The sequence below is a fragment of the Chaetura pelagica genome, unplaced genomic scaffold (genome assembly GCF_000747805.2).
Source record: "Chaetura pelagica isolate M959 unplaced genomic scaffold, ChaPel_1.0 scaffold69, whole genome shotgun sequence".
Classification (NCBI taxonomy): Eukaryota; Metazoa; Chordata; class Aves; order Apodiformes; family Apodidae; genus Chaetura; species Chaetura pelagica.
This window is the reverse complement of record NW_009970724.1, coordinates 3190068-3207448: the sequence shown is the minus strand read 5'-3', so window position 1 is coordinate 3207448 and position 17381 is coordinate 3190068. Positions and strand designations below refer to the sequence as shown.

Genomic DNA, 17381 nt, shown 5'->3' with positions numbered 1-17381 from the left:
CCATTTCATGGGAGGTATGTCCTGTGGAAAATATCTCTCCTAGAAAATGTATGTCTGCAGCAAATGCTTAAGAGAAATGTTTGAACAATTTGCTTAACACAGGAAAGGGATTTTTGAATTTGTGATTCGAGGAGAGTGCTGATGGCATTTATTTTGTATCTTCACTGTTTCTCAAAAGCCTCTGTAGGAATAAGAACTGAGTGTTTAAAAGTGGGAGGTAGAGCAAAGATTAGGAGACATGCAGTGTTTACCACCAGTATTTCAGCCCTCACCTAAAATATACTGCTAATGCCTTCTACAAACTTAACAACCATATGCCTTGCTGATGGAAAGCCTGTAACATCTCAGGATGTGGAGCCTTAATTTTCTTGGGAGGGGGCACACTCTGAAGCCTGGGTCACACCCACACACAGATTCATCTGAAACACCTGGGTTTTAATATCCAAAGATTTCAAATTAATACTAGCTAACCTGTTTATTTGTTTTTTGTTTGTTTTGTTTTTTTACACTAAGCCCATTTTATACTTTTAAAATACTAGACAGGAGTGTTCAAGTGGCCAGACACTGTGTAGTGTCCAAGAATGGCTTCACACCAACCTTTCACTAAGCCATTAGTATAGGCTGCAGCAAATGGTACAGATTTGAACTATTCTGTTTACCATAACAATGGATAATAACAAAAGGAGAGAATAAATTTAGAGACAGCATGGAGCTGCTCTAGCACTCATCAGGGGCCAAGAATGATACAGTCCAGTTCCAGAAATATTTTGCTGTTTGCATCTGTTTCAGTCTCTAGTACAGGACTAAACCAGAAGTCAGTTGCAGTGCAGTAACATTAACAAACAAGATTTATATTTAAAATAGTATATAAAAAACAACATACAAAAGTATAATAAGCCATTGTATTTTTGCATTCACAAAGGGTTTCTGTACCTATATCTCCAGTTTCAAGGTGAGTGATGCATCCTTCAGCCTCATCAGACAAATGGTTCTTGTTTGTTTGTTTTCCAAGCCTTTTTAATATGTACAAATGCTCTTCTCAGTTTTCTCATTTTAGAGTAACATATTTAAAAGGCATTCAGGACTCACATTAGCATCTAACCAGCAGCAAAAACAGTCACTTCTACTCTGTCCCTCTTAGCTCTCAGAGTTCTATTAACTGAAAGATGGCACCAGTTCACAAAGATAATAAAAAAGAAAGGTTTATGAAAGGACATTCTGGCCTTTCAGGGCACTGCTGACAGAGATTCAGGGTCCCTCAACAGCATAATCCTGGCACCACTCATAAAACCATACAGATTTCCTCATATCTGGGGATGACCACTGAAGCATCAACCCTACAATGGGAATTCCCTACAAGTGGTTATTGCACAGACACTACGAGAATAACACATGACAACAAGTGTTGCCAAAGTCTGTATTTTATTAAAACATAGACCTGTTGATAGAAAAAGTGTTACTTTCTATTGCTGTCATCCTTTAACGCAGAAAATCTTTAAAAATGCTTAAAGCTAATATAATTCTTTCCTCAACCCCAATTCTGTATTATCACTTCAGCTCCAATTTCCTCTGTGATTTTCTAAGTTCTCACCCTTTTTTAAGAATAAGAGGCACATAAAAAGATTTTAAGAAACATTCATTGTAGGAGGTATTTTGGACCTAACAATTATTAGCCCTAGACCTCAGTCTCCCACTTTTTCCCCTAATCTGTATGAATCTGTCAGAGAGGGCCTGACTCTGGATGATGCTTGCCCTATTGATCCCTAGATTTCAACACTTTAAAGCAGAACCAGTGCATGGTTTATGCACCAACATAAAAGAAGTGCTCTATTAGGTGAGTGGCAGCTGATGCTTAACATCTCGCAGGCCTGTGCCCACAGCACTGGTAGCCTCTGCTAATAGCCATTGATTGGGATGCAGACCTTGGTACTAATCCTGCTTCTGCTGATTTCCAGGAGAGAATTCCACAGTTTTAGCAGCAGCAAGGATGGGCTCTTTGAACAATGATATTTCATTCGTAGCATTTCCTGACCTTTTGTGCCTCTTCCCAGCTCTGCAAAGGAAATGGCCTTTTGTTGTCTCAAGAAAGATAAAAAGATAGAAAGTTACAGGAACATCTGCCGATATAAAACAGTTAGGAGAAGCACAACAAGAAGTGATGGATTATAGGAAAGAAAAAAAAGAAAGTTGTTTGAGGCTGCCTTCCCTGACAGTCTCAACATCATTTGATGGATTATTTGTCAGGGTTCACCATTTGTGAGTCATGTATCTAGCTAAAGCTACAGCATTGTGGCAGGAATATGTGTATTTCAGTGTCTCATCAGAATGGCCTGGTTTGTACACCTTTGCTCTGAAAGCTGTGCAGTGTAGCTTTTATTGCAGCTTTATTATCCATGATAACAGGATTCACTACTTGCAGTTCTCTTCAACTTTTCTAATTTAAATGAGAAGAACAAATTGTCTTATCTTTATTTCTACTCTTTGAAAGGGAAGAGAAAAATATTTACTTCTAATCCATAGAAAGCAAATGGAGGTTATTTAGACTTCAGCTGCATAATGTCAAGCCTGAAAGAAGACCTTAATTTTTTGCAAAGATAAATTCTTTATTCCTGTACACAGTTGTTAACATCTCACTATTGCTAAACATAACATAATTGAAACTTTTTATATCTGTATTGTTATATTTATAGTTTTTGCATTTGCACATTTGCGGCTAAGAAAATTGAGGGCATCCAACAGCGGATGCCTTACAATCTACAGAATTTCAAGAGAATTTTCATCTACTAGATCAAATACAGTGACACCACAAGTGACATTGCCACAACTCAAACATCCATGGAAATGCTGGATTGGCACCCACAGAGAGATTATAAGGACTGAGCTGACAGTCTAAAGACAACCTTTACCTTTGCTTTTGTAGATTATCTTTCTGAGTATGTGGCAAGATTCTTCCTTCTCTTCCTGTTCTGCTGTTTCACAGGATTATGATAGACTTCATATTCCAAAACTATCAAGTAAGGTACTTTATACAAACACAATATTTATATTCTAACATGTTTTAAATAACCCTATTTGTAGGCCATCTTCTGCTGTAAGGATTTTGTTTTTCTTTAGTCTAAAATATGACAGGATTACTTGAATATGCAAAGAAACCCAAGATGTGCCATCAAGATTCCGCTCCCCATCATTGAAATGCATGTATTTGATTCTAGAACTAAATATGTTTGATATAATGTCATATAATAGATAAGAAATACACAATACAATATTAAATACATACAAAATATTTTAAAGGCATAATAAATTAATGAACTTTGTAAAGGTAGTTGGTGCCAGTTTCTCTAAGGACCCAAGGGTGCCTATTTAATGCTGTTCAGTGCCTGTGTTTGCATGCCCCATTAAAGTTTATTAGAGCCCAAAACACTGTGCAGCCCTGCTGTGCACATCAAATGCCTTGCATAAAGAGTCTACCTGCTTTAAGTCACAAGAGTTGTTGCAACATGCTCTGAAAATCAGCTCATTTATTGAAGTGCCTGTGTACTAATTTAGAGTGAGATCTCAGTCTCTCAGACATAGTTGATGACACTTTGACAGAACCTGAAAGCCAACATCAGCAGTGTGGTCTTCAAAAGCCTTGTTCAGCCACCATCTAAATCTGTGCTTAAGGACTGTTCTTCATGTGTGCCTGACTATGATCTGACAGGGGCCAAATGTGGCATCCTCACAGGACATCTAACGTTGCCACATACCATGAAGTTGGGGGAGTTACACAGTTCGGTAAAACAGATCAGAAAGCTCTTTGTAAATCTACAATGCTGCAATCTCCAATTTATGTGCTTCTCAAAAATATGTGCTTTAACAACTTTTGAAGCTGGAACTCAAAGGCTTTTATATACCATTTAACTATGAGATCCCCAACTCAAGATCACAAACAGCATTCTGTTGCCTTTTATCTGAACTAGACCATTCTCAACCACGATCCTGTTCAAACAGAAGGGCTGGACTGAAAGTTCACTTCAGTATTTTTCTGTTGGGCAGCTCTACACAGCAGAACAGGTATCTCAAATTCATTTCAGACACTCCCAATCCACTGTATATAACTTCACTGTTATGTAGAACAAGGTCTGATATTTCACTTCCAAGCCACGCATAACAGTCAAGTATCTCAAGCGATGTCTTGTGCACCGAACCCAAGGTTGAGTCCCCTCAGTTTTCAACACTTTAGCTCTCTTAAAACTCTTGCATGAAATTCCTCACTGGACACTCAAGGTCAAAACTATGGTTTGAACTTTTTTATTTCACTATCCCCCTATGTCAAAAGGAATTAATACACCTGTACTTTAAGGCAGGAGGCTCCACTTAATGCTTCTATAGCATGTGGGAGATCCTCAGAAGCAAGGTGATATATAAAATACAAAGTATTACTATTTAATGACTTGAGGGAAAGAACATCTTCTTTCAGCAAATGGGAATGTTATATGTGTGTAAAATACAAAAACAGCCACTTGAAACTGTATTTGAAGGAGAATGTGAAAGAAAAATTGTAACTTGTTGAGGGTTTCTTTTCCTATTGTTTCAAAAAATATAGCCTGATTAGAAAAGTACAATTTAGGCATCTAAAATGTTCAAAAGCTTCTTTTTAGTATATATTACCTACTGCTTCAACACGCAACCTGTATGACTTCATTGGATTATTATGCTATTTGCAGAAATTGCACGAACTGCAGGTAATTACTAAAAAATTCCACTTAATAAGTTTTAGCAAGAACAACATTAATTAATGAAATTTATCCACAGTAAAATGTAAACCTTTGCTACCTAAAGCTCAATACGGCAGCTCCTTACTACCAGTTTTATACCCTACTGGGGCTAAAATATTAGCTTTAATCTTTCATAATGAGTTTAACTTTGCCTCCCAACTTCACTACTCTTTTAATGCAGTTTTCTTTTCAAGTCTTGCTTTGTTTAGATAAGGCTGCAACTCTCTCTCTCTCTATATATATATATAAAATGCTGCAACTATAACATATTTCTTTGTTTGTGCCTTAATGTAGTAATTTTAAAGGAAAATGTGAGAGTAATTACTGATGTAATAAAACATGAACATACTGTAGACAACTCTATGGAATTTTAATTATGAACTGTAAGTTCACAAAATGTCTTCTGTCCTCTTTTCCATGAGCTGTCAACCACTGCACATCTTATTTCCTTTAATTTAATATTTTGAAGACATTGTCAACTTTGTATTTGACAAGCATAGACACAAAGCAAATAATGATGCTGCTAAATAAGAGCTTGAAATGCCATCTTCTTATATATATTTTTATGTCTAACAGAGGTTCTCTTTGTATTCATTGCTCTATACACAAATATGAAGGCGTAAATACCAGGAGAGTTGATTCATTTTAATTTCTTTGCCCTTAGACATGGCCTCAGTCTAAAGAAGGATCTAACCAGACTCTGACAGTTAAAGATTAACAGTCCTGCCATACCAACAGGCTTAACAAAGGAGCTTAACTTAATCCTTAAGGCAGTATAAGATGTCTTATGTGCATTACTGCATAGAAGCATAGCTTTAATAAACACAGTGTAATTTTCAGTAGTTTTGCTGATGTAAAGTACAGGATATGAAACAAAAAAAAATATTTTACAGACCTATTTGTTTTCCTAGGGAAACGAAAAGGAATCAGAAAACTTCCTGTTTTTTAAAGATTACTTTTGATTTTTAAAATCTTAGTGCTTTGCACAGATTGGTACACAAAAACAGCAATTTCAGTTTAAAAAAAGAGAAGCAGATGCAACCTCATCATCCACAAGAGTCAATGGGACTACAATTTCAGCTAAACTGGCTTACAGACTGCTCTGGTATAGCCATTTTTACCTCTGATCTCAAGTCACAAGGTTTTCATGTACCTCCTATGAGCACTGCAGTCTACTTTAAAAAGTCTTGAGAATTTAAGTAACTGTTGGTCCTAGGTCTTAGCATGATAGGGCTGAGATCACCTCCTGCATCTTCTAGTGGAATTAATCTTTTTTTATTTTTATTTTCTATGACTGTGAAAATTAACCACCATACCTGAAAGTTCAAATGCTAGGACACTAATTGTCATGTTAAGATGATTTTTTTCACATTAGGCACTACAAATAGGACATGTCATCTTCATAACACACTGAAAAATATCTCTAGAAAGCAGTGTAATTATAAAAAATCATTTCTGAGAAACTTTAATAAAGCTGATGCATCTTATCATCAATCCATTTATTCTATATCTGTCTGAGAGCACTGATATTAGCATAATTGCTCTGTCTGTTTTTACCGTAAAATGTAAAGGAGCTAGTAACACAGCAGTTTCACTGTGAAACTTCACAGACAGATTTTCAGTTCCTGTGAATTGCCTCAGATCTAAATTTGATCTGAAGATACGTGCTATTGCAGGTTATATGTACAGGTGTGTATGGGATATGATGCTGTTCCATCTCGACAGCAGTGAGAGCTCTGATGGAAAGACTGAGAGCCGGCGGCACCTCCTACTGAAGCCCAGGCTGCTGCACATTCAGTGTCCTTCATGAGAGCAGAAATGTGATCCCTGCACTTACACGTGGGTAACAAGCTGTTCAGAGTTTCAAATCAGCACAGCTGGGAATGAAAGGTGATCCTAAAGCTTCATTTTACTCTGCAGGCCAAAATGTCCACAGGCATAATTAAAGATGCCCTGAAAGCTGTTCTCTATTGCACAAATTGCTGCAGATCAAAAGGGATCACTGTGCTGGAAGAAATCAGACACATTAATACCAGAGATACCCTCCTGGCCCCGATAAACCTCCTCTACATCTACCAGCTGCACAAAGTACCTCATTTATGCCCTTAAACCACCAGGATACACCAACGCTACTCCTAAGAATATTCAGCATATCTCTACCTACATTCAGTGCTGCTTTGCGCTGCTACCAAGACACAAAGCAGATACTGCCAAAGTGAAGAATTTATAACCACTTTTGATTCTACTTGTAAAAACCTAGAGCTTTTGGTTATTCATAAAAATTAAAAGACAAATCAAAACTAAATCTTTTAATGTGATAATTTTATATGGAAAGAGTAACATTAAGGCTCAGCAGTCTTTTGTTAGATAGTGAAGATAGTACTAAATATCCTATCGGTAAAATGTCTTCATTGACCAAAATTAAAAGATAGTTGTCAACATTTCAGAAAAAATATACATGGCATACCAGAAAACACAAATGAAAACACAAACATTACAAATTAAATAAGCTATGAATATAGAAATAGCTATGTGAAGAGCAAACAGAAATAGGTATGTGAAGAGCAAAAAAACCCCATGGCTTCCTCCTCAAACATGATTTACTAAAGCAAAGAAATTAAAATATTTTCTTTGATAGGCTTGTGCCAGTGAAAACAGTAGGTTTTGTCATAAATGTTGACTAAACCATGCTCTGTGAACTTGATTTAGGGTCTCTTTTCCAACTTCAAAATAGATGACCGAAATTTAAGTAACAAGTGTACTGTGAGGTATTTTCACTGAGCACTGAGAAGTGTGCAATTGTGCAATAAATCTGTAGTATGTAGTTATATTCGCTAATTGTATTAGGTAGGAAAACCTTGGTGGTGTGGCAGAGGACTGAAAATGCTCCTCTGGCACTGGGTTAGGAAACCATCAGGAGATGAACTTGCAGGTTTTTGCAAGGAGATGCACACAAATACTGACCATGCTCTGTACAACCAACCACAAGCAAGTTCACGCATGGAGATTGTAGGACACAGAGAAGCTCCACGGTGTAAGCTTAAATATACACTAAATATACACTAAATACACTGCTGAGCCCAAGATAATAAACCCTGCCTCTCAGTCAAGCTTATTAGTTCTGGCTTAGCAACATGCTAACTGCAGCTACAGAGCCAGCACATCTCCAGCCAGCTCTAAGGGAGGGAAGAGCGCACTCTAGTCTGCTGGCAAAATCCCATACAGACATACGCTTAGACATCATGTCAGCTGGCACTCGGCAAGAGGGGGAAACCCTTGCTGAAGTGCTGGTTGTTATGTATAGTCCCATTCATGTCCGAGGTAGTTCTCATGGATAATGTGAGCAGTATTGTAACAAACTGTCTCATTCTTCCTGAGGCTCATGAATCTCTATTAAAAACTGAAAGAAGTCCAGAGCAGTGTTACAAAGAGAATACATAAGCAGATAAACAAATGGAAATTGGGGTAACTTTGTGATAGGTTTTTAATTTGTAACACGTATTTTGGATAGTTATCAATAACATCAGTTATCACTCCTTTATGGAATATAAGTGTTAAGAAAGAAGTTATCTAAAATGATAAGTGTTTTGTTTTAAAAAAGTTCACCTACAATTGTGTAGGCACAGGAAGATGAACCGAGGAAGGACAGGCAGTATTAACTCTACATCTGTCTGGCAGCTGTAGTCAGACCACTGGATGTATTTTGAGGTTTTATGTTCCTATTTATTGTTTGAGAGTCAAACAATATGCTGAGATGTGTAAAACTAACCCTTTGACAGTAACATTAGGAATAAAATGGACAGTAACAAAATTTAGGAGCACATTGGTCGTTATTCTAATCTCTAGGGATTAAATTTAGCCAAGTGTCTGAAGGACTAATCCTAAAATGCCACACTGAAAGCAAGAGCAGAGCAGGGAAGAGACAGCACAGGTTGTACAACAGCATGTACTCCCTGTGACCCTCTCTGCTTTTTTAAAAAGCTGAGGATATGGATGGTAAGGCACTGTTTTAATGCACCTGGCCAAAAGCTTTCTCGTAAGAACTATGGGCAAGTCTTGGAAATCATGTTTTGTAAAAACATACATTAGCCGTGGCCAAACATTCAATCTTGGCAAATACAAAGTGTATGTAGTTTGGATGCCTAACGTGAAAGAACAGCTTTTTTTCAGTCTCTGCAACTGAGAATTGTCCAGAAGTGTTTGGGGCAGGTCTGTACCACTACTCCCTAGGCATTCTCTTTAGCTTCAGACTATGCTGACCCTGAATGCCACAGAAAGCACAGTACAGAGCCAGCACAGCTCCAGAAGAAATATACCTGCCAAACGTCAGGTTTTACTTGTTCAGACACAGTGCAACTATTCTGCTTCCAAATTCAAGCTAACAAGCCTATCTTGAACTATACAATGTAGACTTACTGACCCAGCCTCCATTAGCTTTGGGATCTCTGCATCACTCTTCATTAGCCCATAACCAGCTGCCTCAATTATGTGCTTTCTCAGATTCTTATGTTTCATACCAGTCACACAGATGAATTTCATTGAAACAGAATAAAAATGCTTATCTACAGAGAACGCAATGCAGGTGAGAAAGTTTAGAAGGTAAAGAGCCTAAATGTAACTCACATCACTATTAACGAAACACCACCTGGGAGAAAAGGTTTTAACCTTATGCAGGAAAATAGGTAAGTAGAATGTGCTTGGTGATGAATGCAGACTCTAGAAACCTATTTCTTAGTGAGCCATTTCTTAAGCACAACAATATTCCTTTAACTTTCCTGTGCACAAAGCTTGATACAGATGTACAGTTGCACAACATGCACTGTTGAATTTTTCTTTTTCTTACGAGATAATTCTTAAACTGATGCTCTGCTGAGTGTTATTACATCTACTTTTATGATCTGCTATAGCTGAGGGCAAGATATATTCTAATTTAATATTGTCCAACTGTACAAAATTTATAGAATATTTTGTTTCTGCAATACTAGCATTGTGCCAATAGCTGAGGATGCTAACAACATATTGAAATCAAAATACAGTATTTGCTAAACAAAAATACATATTCCAAATGCATTGACTATTTACTGAGAACCATTCTCCTCTTTTGCAGGTTACTTCTTACTAAGCTATCCATTCTGTAATGAAAATTTTTCTATAGCTGCAATGAATTAGTTACATGTTGTGTTCGAAGACAAATTCTTGTTCTATGTGACTTACAACAGTCCAGATTATTAAATCCGAATTAAGAAAACCTTATCTATGCTATCCGTATACAATATAAACCCATTACTGTTCTCTTTTCATGGAAAAGGAACACTTTTGCACTAGTTCACTCTCATTGTGAAAAAATATTTTAGGAATCAATTAAATATATCAGTTTGTATTTTAAAATATCACAATGTTATTCTGAAGTTTTCTTACAAGGTTCCAGTAAGAATCTAGTGTTTTATTACTGCAGATAATATGCACATTGTGCTTCTCCTATGTAGTATGTCTCTCTGAATACAGTCCAGGCACTAAGAGTGCTACCAGATTTGCCTAACCTCAGTCCAAATGTGGGATATTCTCCATAGAAATGTGTACATGTTTCTCAGCACCCAACTCTGACTTCCATATGACACCATCAAGTGGCGTCTCAGAGCTTTGCTGCTCCATCTGCATTTTGCACTTATCTTGCAAACTGACTCTCTGAAGGCAGAGATTTCAGCTTTGACTTACCCTTCACTTCCTATGTGACTCTTAACTGCATTTGTATATTTTCAGAATTACAATGGAGAACGGAAAATATTTGCTTTTCCAGCTGAAAGCAAACTCAGCAATAAACCTGGTCTTAGCACTTGAAGCTTTAACTATTAGAGCAAAATAGTGATGACTAATGGAGATTACTTAGGGATGAGATGAAACAGTGAGGTGAAACATCATGATGCTTCATCTCACCTTCAAAGTAGCTTTTGTACTGTCACATCTGCTTACATCAGCACCAAATGACTGCTGATTTGATCATAATAGCCATAATTAGAAGTTCAATTAATACACTGAGTTCTTTGTATCAATGCCACCTCAGCATCAAGGATGTGCATACAGAGTTGTTCCCGAGCAATACAGGTTAAACTAATAAGGAAGGTCACCAGGAAAAGGAACTCAATATCCACTTATGCCCGAGGACAAGCAGAAAAGGAGAACTTAGGGAACTCTATTGAGAGATATCCATCAGCTGTGAACAAAAATTACATTTCCTGTCATTGAAATTCTCATTTAGTTCAGACTTGCTTACACCATGGATTAAAACTCTTCAAAAGAACACTTTGTCTTCACAGGAAGGTGAAAATAGCCTAAAATGTTCACTATGAAAGACTGTGTGCAAAAACTGCACAATATGGGAACTTTAAATGGTTATCAATTATAATATACTTCAGCACATACTAGAAATAAAAATGTGGTCATTGAAACTAATGATGAAAATTAAAAAAAAAAAAAAAAAAAAAAAAAAAAAAAAAATTAAGGAGTTTTCCATAAAAGACAGGTAAATCTCACTTGCAGACAAACTGTCACCAATTCCCTGCCTGGAAGTATTTTGCACGTTCACAGAAGAAGATAGGGAAGTAGACAAAGAAAACAGAGAGGACCCACTTATCAAAATATGATGCCTAAGATACTGTCAAAACAGGAAAGAGCATATTTAGTCATTCTTCACTTTTCACAACCCTAGTATAAAGGCTGTAATCCAGAATAAATCAAAAAACAGAAGTGCAAAATAAATAAAAACATCTTCACACCTCTGCAATTTTTCTTCTATTAAGAAAAAAAATAAGAAAAAACTTTGCTTTAGTCAGTTATCAAAACAAGCTAGCATATTATGGTCAATTTCATGGTATGAGATACCGCTGTGAGATGTGACTTTTTTAAAATGTGAGAAACTTAAAACAAAATTGTGCATTAACTGTCTTGACCTAACTATCTACCTACTATTTACATTTGTACTGAAATCAATAATCAAGATTTTGTGATACAGACTTTGAAACAATCTTTTTGCTTCGATTTCTATCAAACAGTAAGAATAAAGTTACATCACAAAATGTCAAAAATTACATGGGGCAAGATCTTCACCTGGGATAAACTCAAATACTTTCTCTGTTTTCGGTACAATGACAATGATTTTCTCTGCTTTATCTTCTCAATAACCAAACAATTACCAGAGCATAGCTAAGTTTTGTGGTTGGGTAGATTTTTATACATCACATAACACAAATGAATGCCAGAACACCATGTATTAGATGCACGTCAAACATCTTTCAGTTTTAAGAGAAACGTGAATATTTAACAGCACCCGTGCATTTCTTAGACAATTCTTTTAAGCAACAGGTCCTGACCTCTGCCTGGAGTCACTACCTCTACTGGTTAGATATAATCTTTAACAGCACTTATTTTAGAAATAATTAGGTGATAGTGATAACTAAAATAGTACATGCTTTTATTATCCTGATAGCTAACATTTACATTGTCTCTTAAGCAGGCACTGGTGTCAGAATTCTACATAGAAATTTTTCAATATAAACTGCACAGCTAACTGATGCCTGTATGTAAACATTTAAAAGTAAAGATATTCCAAGTAGCAACAGTGCCTGGCAAGGACAACTGGTTCTTTGCAGGGATGCCACATAACTCGGAAAACAAGAAAATGTCCCATCATTTCCTATAATTGCTGTGTATTGCATACTAGGTATTGCTATGTAGCACACACAGAAGCTACTGAAAATTTTGGAGAAGCGTCATCAAAATGAATGAATCCAGTATTATGATTCATTAAGCTGAAAAAGCACACTACTGCAAAAAGGCTCAAGAGCAACAAAATATAATGTATAGGATAGTCATTACTCAAATGTATGGTAAATACAGTAAAAAAATAGTCTCTGCTCTGTGCACATGGATATTCAATTACATCCCTGACTGTCATGTTCCTAATGGGGCTTTTTGTTGTTGTCTTGGTTTTTTGTTTGTTTTTGTTTGGTTTTTCACTCTGCCAATTGTATGAGGGTTTTAATGAACCTACAGCTTATAAATGTAAAAGGAACTGACTGCAGTAGCTCAAAATATATGGGTGTTTTTGGATTCACATCTTGCATAGATCTGATAAGACAGACACATCCCCCAAAAAGGTTATTCTAGAATAAAGTCTCCCCCTTGTGGATCTCTCACATAATCAAAGCTCCATCAATTACTTAATTGCATAATAAAGCCTGTGATTCTAACTCTGTGCATACGATTTTCAGAGACAAATAGGAACATGTAATGAAATCATGGTACGTGGTTTACATCAACTCAGTGGACTCCATCCCATCTTTGGCAAGACAAGCTGTTTTGTTGTGAGATACCTTATGGTTCTGTGATAAAATCATCTGAGAAACACTAAAACTCTCAAAATAATTTAATTCCTTCCCATTTCCATGTAAATTTGTGATTCCCCACAAACTACTCAGCCCAAAACCATAAATGGTTTAACTATTTCGGTAAAAGTTCAAATTCCAAACTCCTTCTATCTCATCCTCCAGAAAAAGCATATAAAACACGGCAAGATTCCCCCCCGTATTCTAAGTGCACAGTTTTCCATCCTAGAAAAAATAATTTCATCCTAGAATGACTTCCTGTGTTTTAAAGATTAAGGAGCTAGAGCACTATTTGGCAGAATGAATCTTCCTCAAACACTTCGTTAACTACACTATTCTCTGATCTGCATTAATTTAAAGGGATCACAAAGATTTCTTTGCATATGATAACTCATATTATCATAAATTTAGAAATCATTGTGATCACTGATTATCATGTTGATCTCAATGCTCTCTTAAGGTATTTAAATGTGGTTCTTATAAATCATACATCTTGTCTGCAAGACTGATTTTGATTATTTTTCTATTATTTTCTAAGAAACAAAATCCTTGATGGCTTGAAATATTCTTCAATTATATACACAACAAATTTGTATTTTATTTGCAGCACCAACTGTTGAGTCAATACTGGGTAAAAAGCTTTTTAACTATCCAGAGACATGTTCTCACATTAATTTCAGAATAGTAATATAACAGTTAAATATTTATTTCTTGCAAGTTCTGGAATAGTGCTAGGTTTTCTGCTTTCATTAACAGTCTCCTATTTGTATGCAGTAATTGCTTTTAAAATATTAGCATTGTAATGTCTTGATAGCACTATGATAAATCAACAGAAAGTCTTATCCCCATGCCTCCCCACAGAAGAGCATAATTCAGCTTCCCTCAACATCAGTGACAAAGCCTCTTTAATTTCAGGATTATACTCAAGTAATTCGTGCAAGATGTTAGTCTGACAGTCTGGGACTCTTGTCCTTCCTAATAGTAGCACAGATGCAATAGCTAAGCAGTGCTACACTCTGCCGATGCAACTCTGTAGGAAGCAACAGTTCCTCAAAGTCACATTGTAGCTGCTACTTCTCCACTTCGTCTCAGCCCTTGACCTCTCAGTAGCAACTATCAGCAAACCATGTTCTCTGTTTCAAATATGAGAGCTTTTAGGATACAAACATCTAGCCATTAGGAACAAGGTATCATTTTTTTCATTTCAAACATTCATCAACAATGACTGTCAACTGCTGTCGGTCTGGGACAGGCAGAGGTGAAATGCCAAGAATCAATTTATGAATCCACTGCATTTCTGAATTTTCTTAGGAGTTCAGCTCAATAAAAGCAAAGTTTGCGCTGCTAAACTGTGAGGGGCTGCTAAAGCAACGAACATGGATTCTGACCTCTGCTGCCTGATTTAGGGGGAAAAAAAGCAAACAAAATGTCACAAATCTGACCAAGTGACAACAGACTCCTACAAAAAGGCTCTTAACAGAGTAAAAACAAAATAATGTATTTTACCTGCATTGTCAGAGGCTGCCTGCTTATCTTGACAGGAAGGATCATGAACTACAATTCTTACTGAATATAACATAAAAGGAGGAAAATAATTGGCAACTTACAATATTGCAAGCTATATTTTAAAATTATTGGTACTTTACTAAGTACCTTGATTTTCTGGCAAATAGCCTCTATATATGTGATCACCCAGCACTACCAAATGAGCTGTATTACTAGTAGTGATAGACATTTGTACTATCAGATATTTCACAATGTGGACAATTGTTCAATTTTATCCCTGAAGAGAAATGTCTGTACTATCACATAATGTGGCTTCTGCCTGTGTCAATAAAAATATTGTGACTACAGATTCATAACTTTAGTTCTTATCATAAGCTTCTACACTTAAGTGCATATGTACTCATAAAAGTAATCAGAGTAGGTGAAACACCACAAACATGAAACTAGGTTTTCCTATTAAAGCAAACTATGGGATCCAGAAACAAAGTCTTCCTAAAGTTAAGAACATGTTTCAGCTCCTAGATGTGAATGATCTAGATATTTAGTCTACTGCTGACATCCATGCACAAACATATACCATGGGAAACTAAGGAAGCTGTTTTTTGAAAAATCTACCATCCATTGTCATTTCACACTGTCATCTCTGTCATCAAAATAACTTCAAAATAACATGTACCATTGCATAAGTCATTTCTGTCTTACCCTTTCCAAACCTGCTGTCTTCACAAAACAGGTACTTTCATCTCCTTCCAGACCTCCCTGTCTCTTCAAATGTCATGTCCTTCTCACAGCTACAGAAATTCACCTTGCTCTCTTCTTGCAGCTCTCCTTCATATTTGTTAAAGCTCCCTGACTCCTTCATTTTCTCTCATGTTGGTCTGGACTTTTATGCTGCTTGCTATTCAAGCTGTCTTCTCTGCAGTCTCATGTGCATTAAAATAAGACAAAGCAAGCTGGGAACACAACAGGAACTGCACAATCTTCTTTTTGACCCACAGAAGTTATGTGGAAAAGTTATTAAAGCTTCAGCAAAGTTATTAAAGCTTCAGTAGATTATTACTGTGAGGTATGAGCTATGTGAAATGAAGTATCTGTGGGTTTTGGGCCATATTACAATATATTAAAAAGCCAGAGGATCAGTTATCTCCAAAGCACAGGGTAACTTTAAGATTGCCCTGGAAAATACTAAACATGGAATAGTGATTTTTAAGTATGTTCTACTAATGAGGAGTGTTTGGGAGTCAGAAGAAATCAGTAAGGGGTTACCACAGTCAGAAGGCTACTCACATATATACCCTAAAAACATAAAGATACCTTTTTTTTTATTATCACTACTTAGAGACATCATGTGCATATATATCTGTAGCTCACCACTACAGTCAAGTTCAAGAAGAACAAAAGAATTGCAAGAGAACACCTCTAACAGTAAGTAGGAAGCCCATGGCCAAACTTGCTTTTTCTACAAACATCACATTTGAGAATTTCCAGGAGAACCATGTAAGAAAGCAAATAAAGCCTACAAGGGACCATGATGAGCTATTTTTTATGTGCTAAAAGCCCTAAAGCCCTACAGATAACTCTTGCATAGAAAGTGAAGCCAGAAGGAACAATAAAAATCTCTGTACATCAAAGTCACTAACCTTCACGCAGTACCTCTAAACTGAGCTCAGTAACTTGTTTGACAATATATCTTTCAGAAAGGTGTCAGTCTGGCTGTGAAAACATGGGAAGTTAAGAATCTTCACTTCCCTTGCTTATTTTTTACAGGAAATTATTATTGCCAGAAGTGTGCGTACTCAGCATTGTCTAGGGTTTTGGCAGAGAGGGGTCCCTGGAGTTTCCAGGTAAATGCAACAAATTGAACACTGCACAAGAACTAGAGGAATCTGCCTTCTGAGAAAATTACTGAAGCTCGAGTATCTCTTTAGCATGGATGTGCCACCTTGCTCACTTTATGTCATTACACCTGTCCTGTGAGATATCAAAGCTTATTCTGCCTATCTCTAGTAAACAGGTATTACAGTTTGACAATCCAGTCCGGTATTTCCTTTGTCAAGCAAAGGGACATAATTTTGTTCACCATTAAAGAGGTCCTCTCAATGTCTAGAATGGAGACTATAGGTGACAACTTCTGCTTCGTAGGAGGAAGATGAAAAGGTCATTTGTACAAGAGACAGAATTCCCTTCGGTTTTCCCAGGCGAAACGAGCCAAGAATAAACACCTATTGACTTTTCCTTCCAGTAACTAAACTTCCTTCTTTAACCCTTCCTAATACCATCCTGAACACACAGTTATAGCATACCTCTAGCATCCAACATCAGAAACAAAACATTCCACGCTCCATCATCTACCGGGCAAGCAAAGAGGAAACCAACAAGCCACGAAGGCCTAACTGCACAATGGGTCCCATTAATCCGTGCACTGGGGGCCTGACACCACGGCAGTGAAGCCAGCCCGGACCCCGCGGCGGCCAGGGCTCCCCAACCCGCATGGAGGGCAGGAAGGAGAGCTCTGCAGGTCGGGTGCTCCCTCGGGAGGGCTGGACAACGGGGGAAGGTCCTCGGCTGCCTCGAGGCCCGCGTGAGAGGGGCGGCACCGCGGCCGGAGACTCACCTTGTGCTCCAGGACGCTGATGTAGCCCTCCAGGAGGCCGGCCCCGACGGGGAGCGCCGGGCGGTGCTGCTCGCGTCCCGGCGGGCGGCTGGGCCCCGCCGCCACCTGCTGCTGCCGCCG

At 37.4% G+C, this 17381-nt stretch overlaps 1 protein-coding gene across 1 annotated transcript in view; it reads right to left on the bottom strand.

Moving 5' to 3' along the window:
- The window catches only part of ST6GALNAC5 (ST6 (alpha-N-acetyl-neuraminyl-2,3-beta-galactosyl-1,3)-N-acetylgalactosaminide alpha-2,6-sialyltransferase 5), a 68489-nt gene extending 51114 nt beyond the window's left edge, over window positions 1-17375 (bottom strand). Inside the window, exon 1 of the mRNA XM_010006583.1 lies at window positions 17262-17375. The gene's annotated coding sequence lies outside the window, so the exon portion shown is untranslated. The remainder of the gene's footprint in view (window positions 1-17261) is intronic.
- Window positions 17376-17381: the final 6 nt, after the last annotated feature.